We start from the raw sequence: 5,664 nt of genomic DNA on the forward strand, positions 1-5,664 counted from the left end.
TTGGAAATTGCAGATTTTGCAAATATAATTTGCAATGCAATTACTTAAGATGAGGTTATGCTGGATTAGAGTGGGCTTCAAATCCAATGACAGGTTGCTTTATGAAAAGACACACATATGGAGACACACAGTAAAGAAAACCATGGAACAACAAGACAGACAAAGGAGTAGTGAAGCTACAGCCAAGGAACAACAGAATCCTTGGGAGCCAGGAGACATTAGAAAGTTAGGAAGAGACAAGGCAGGGCTCTTCTTAGAGCCTTTAGAAAGAAGATGGGCCTGCCTACACCTTGGTTTTGGACTTGTAGTCTCCAAAACTGAGAGAGTAATCTTCTGTTGTTTTAAGCCACCCAGTTTGTGAGACCTTGTTATGGCAGTCCTAGAATATAAAAACATCAGGCTAACCCAGAAAAGTATGACCGAAGTTTGTAGCTTCAGGCTGTAACCTGAAGAGTCCCTTCACCTGTCACCCCCATCAATACATCTATCTTCACCACCTTCTCTGCCCAAATCTGAACCTTAGCACCCCTTCCATGGCCCAGAAGTCTGTGTGGAAGGAAAAGCAAAAAGAAAGAACAGGAACTAGAAAAAGGTGGCCTGGACTGGCCTGTAAAGCAGATACTGGGTCTGTTTATTTGAGTAGAAGAAAAGAGATGAGGAGTCAGGTCCACTTTTAGTCTTTCCATGCACATTAACACTTTTTACAGGTAAATTGTACTGATCATTGTTTTGGGGTTTTTAGCTGGGTTAAATTAGTTACTTCTCCACCAGGAAGGGGCAGGAAGAAAGAGCAGTGGACAAACACCTCCTTGGACAATACTCTCCCATCAGAGGCTAACTTTTCCCTATTCTGTTCTCTTTAATGTAGATGTTGAGTTTCTTATTCAAACATTTGGTTAACCAGAGCATAACCAGACTATACACTCCAATGGGAGAAACTTGAAATATTAGGACTGTCCCAATCCTGCTGTCATTTGGTCATGTTCACTGCTCTCCAGGGCCTACCTCCACCAAATTGAAGAGATTCTCTATGATGTTGCTCCCAAATTCTTTAAAAATTGGTCATGACAATATATTATTTAATTGATACTTCAAATCACACTGTCAAAAAAATCACCCCATTGTCTCCCACAACAAAATATGCCTAACTACTGTTAATGAGATCAAAACTCATCATAGATTCTTGATTGATTCTGTGAGAGACAAAATGCCCCAGACAATGAAGAAGTTAATTTTATTCAGGGTCCTACAATAGGGAAAACATTTATTAAAAAAGAATGTATTAAAGAAGTAGGAGAAAATCTGGGATTTTATAGAGGCATGGAAACAAGGGAATCATGAGGAAGACTGGACAGATAGTCCTGAGTAAGAATATAGCTCACAGACCAAACCAACCAATATCCAAATCTCCAAATTAGAAAAATAAGAACTATGATCCATTATTATCAAATTGACCTCTTAACCCAAAACAGAAATACAATGTCCTCAAGTGTATTTCCTTTTACCTTGTTCTCAAGATAAAGGGGAAAACAGAGCCAATAAAAGTCTTATCAAAATGAGGAAAACCAAATATCCCCCTCTAAATCTAAATCCCTTTTCTGACCTAATTTGAAAGCAATGGACAATGTTGAACTTTATCTAAGTTCTGAGTTCCCAGAAAGTAGCAAAGGTTGTTAAGAAATCTACCCCTACCTCTGCACATATTTTTGTGTTCCAAGAAACAGCTAACCAAAATAGACCAGTCTTTTCTGGCAAGTCCCAAAATAAGCCCCCCATCCTTAGAAGTGAAGATTCTTTGTCCACGTTTCCTAAGGACTGCCTTATTTAACTGCCTCATAAAACCCCAGGTTTTTCTCTTTCTTCTTTGACATGTTCCTCATGAATGAATGGTATCTCTAGTGCAATAGCTTGAATAAAAGCATCTCCTTAACTACCGGGGTCAATTTGTCTTTCATAGAATCAGCCAAGAGCCTACAATGAATTTAAATCCCATTAACAGCAGGGGTAGCCTCAGTCATCTGCACCAGATCTGCTATTGTTGGGTCAACATTTTGAAAGTGGGACCTACCACCAGTGATTAATAAGTCTCCTCTCTTTCCTCTAATTTTTCAGTGGTCACTAAGATTCCTAAGAATATCACAGAAACAGTTCCACTGACAGAAAATTCAAGAAACATAGGTAAGTCCTTTGACACTAAAATAGTTTATATCCTAAGAATGAACTTCCTTAACAAATTCACAAAAAAGTATGTTTTCTGAATTTAATAGGTATCTCAATCCCTACCCATATGGTTCCAAAGTAACTCTGGAAATCCAGGATCCAAGTCTAGAAATGCACTATAAAGTTAATAGTCAATATTTTTTGATAGGGCTAGAAAAAAGGAAACTGATGTAGGTCACCTAGAATTCAAGTCTGCACAACATTGTTTAGTCATGCCTCCAGTGACTCATTCCAGCAATCTCTCCTCATTGCTATATTTAATGATCAGTAGCAGTTTTCCCATGAAACTTTTATTTTAGCCAAGTCTTTTTCAAGGTAACAAAAGTTATAATTACCTTTGTTTTTTATTTGAGAAACCACTTTCAAATTTCATATGGAATAACTATAACCTCAGTAAAGTTTTATTGTTTATTAACTTACTTGGCTATCTGATCATACTCATCAAATTTAACATTAGGAATATTAGATTCACATTTCTTTTGACATTTTAGAGTTAAGCCAGTTTAAGTTAACCAAAATCTGCAGGTATGGGAGGAGAGGAAAAATTTTGAGGTTTTTCTCAGATAATAAGAAACAGATAAATACTGCAATCAAGTCAATTCATCTTATCCTTTTTGCCCTTTGACTTTGCTATATAAATAATGTACATAAAGAGTATCTGGGAGGGAGTTAGGACCTGGTTAAAATGAGAGAAATGATACCCTTTCTCTGATTTTAAGAAAGATGACAAGTATAAACATATTAACAGAAATACAGTCTTTAGTATTGGCCCCACAGAACAGATGAGAGTAAAATTCCCCCCACATTTATCCCACGTTATAGTAAACACCAAATGGATTAGTCCTTAACTTAATTTCTAGACGAATCTTATAAATAAATCTATCTACCTAGAAGAGACATCATACCATCTTCCATTAATTATGACACCAATCTTTTCATTCAAGACTATGCCAATAATTACATTCACTATGGAATATTTAAAATTAAGTTTAAAATAGATTGTGGTGATGGTTTCACAAGCATATTCTTATCTCCAAACTCTTCAAGCTTTATACATTGAATATGACATACATTTTGTATGTCAATCATACCTCAATAGAGTGTTTAAAAAAAAACTTCAACATGAAAATATTTGTCCAAATATTCCATGCTGAGAGAAGTAATTTCTTTATTCAACAGCTATTTAATGGGTACTTTCTAAGTGCCAGATCCTCTTTTATGTGTTATGTTAAATGAATCACATTACAATTATTGGGGAACAGTATCAAACCAACTGAAAAAATTCTGGCACATGTGTTAGGTAGCTCAAAATCAGTCTGTCTTCAATAGATAATAAAATTGCATGTATTTATATGTACTCACATTTTAAATTCATAACTATAATTTTATATTCATGCATATACATATATACATGATTATGTTTGTAGAGATATATATGAACATAAATGTATGCATGTGCATGTGTAATGAACAGTTCCAGTGACAGTCATGACTACTACTGAATTGAGAAATTTGCCAAAGTACCCTGTAAATTGCAATCCATGCCAAATTAAAGGCCTATTCTTTTTACTAAAGATGTGTACATTTGAAGTTAAGAAGTAAATAACAATGGGTAAAATAATTGTGCCTTATTCATTCCTTCTAATTCATTTTGAATTGAACATCAGTCATTTAGTTCCCCAAACTTAGAAATTAACTACTTTAGTTTCAGTCAACAAATTTATCTTTAACACTTACTATATCCCAAGCATTTGATTATTGAACATAATCATTGACATTAATTAAAGGGACAGAAAAATACCATGTCTTCCCTGCTCCAAAATTATATTTTGTTCTAGTCCTCATAGAGTTGTAAAAGAAGTCATTCAGGGTGCATGTGTTCTACCCAATATTAATATTCTTGTGTCTTTGCCAAAATAAATGATAAAGTGAAAAACTTTCACCAATAGATGGAATAAAGATGTAGACCATGAACTTTAGTTATCCTAATGATAATTTTCCAAGACGACCTCTGGGATCATATGTAATTGCTTCCCCTTTTTTTCTTCTTACCCTTAACGTATGCAAATTAAAGATTGAGCAAAAATACAAATGGTCAAAAGAAATCCCTTTGATATAGAACAAATGAAAATATTAGTATCTTTACTTTTTCTCTTGATTTTTGTTCAAATTCATATGCAAGCAGGGATGGAAGAAGAAAGTATAGAGCAGAAAGAGAAGTTTAGCAAAGTCAAATAATATTACTGTACAACAGACACATAAGAAGATTAAGGGTCAGGGTTCAGGGAATACAGGGAGGAGCAAATAGAGTTCAGGTGGAAAGCAGAACCCTGAAACTAAATGACTAGTCAGGTCTAGCAGGTGCATGTTACTACTAGAAACACAATAGTGCAAAAATATGAGAATGTATTTTTTTCAATTATGGAAGAATTCTTTATGTTTTTTCAGGCTTTTATGACATCGGCTGGTGATGGGGAGGTCTTCTAGACCTTTAAGTATTGAAAGACATAAGAATCCAAGGTAGCAATCCCTGTGAAAACATCATCATCTTATTTTCACTACCACCATTTATAAATTTATATCACAGACAAGGTCCTAAGTACTTTAAGTCTTTCAATTATTCAATTCTTACACACTATTATCTTCATCTGATAGCTAAAAAATAGGTTCAATAACTCGCTATAGTTCATATACCTAATAAATGGCAGAACTGGTCTGTTAAGGTCTGAATTCAAAAGCTCAGCTCTTCAACAATACTTTATTTATTTGAGAGAGAGATAGCAAGAGAGCATGAGTGAGAAGGATGGGGAGAAGCAGACTCCCCGCTGAGTCGATCCCAGGACTCTGGGATCATGACCTGAGCTGAAGGTAAACACTTAACCAACTGAGCCACCCAGGCGCCCCCATCAGGTCAAAATATTAAGGTAATGGTGCTATCTCCATGACCATGGCCCTTAAAGCAGAGATCTAACCTAAGGGATCACCCTGATAAGGATCCACTGAAGTACACTGGTTTTTGGAAGAAATGTGCTACATTTTTTAAAGCTGCAAACAAAGCATACTTTTATCCAAATTAGAGTTGCCTAGACATAAACACCAAATTTTTGTTTTCAGTTAGTTTAGTCAACTAGAAATAATAATATTGTTGGGTTCATGGTAATCAAAAATAAGAGACTTTCTAAGACTTTACTGTGTCTTCATTTTTACATTTCTTTGATTAATAAAAATTGGAAGTAATCTTGCCTTAATCCTTTCATTTGTTAGATATGAAGCATCCATCCTCCAACCTAAGCAAGCTTATAGAAGACAAATTCATAAAATTTGCTCTAGAGAAATAATCAAAAGACATCATGTTTTAAACTGACTCATTCATTCACTTATTCTTTTGACAAAAATGTATTGAGTGTCATTCATACATTATGCACTGGTTTGGCTGACAATAAA

Source organism: Phoca vitulina, unplaced genomic scaffold, assembly GCF_004348235.1.
Source record: "Phoca vitulina isolate PV1807 unplaced genomic scaffold, GSC_HSeal_1.0 scaffold75, whole genome shotgun sequence".
NCBI classification, from domain to species: Eukaryota; Metazoa; Chordata; class Mammalia; order Carnivora; family Phocidae; genus Phoca; species Phoca vitulina.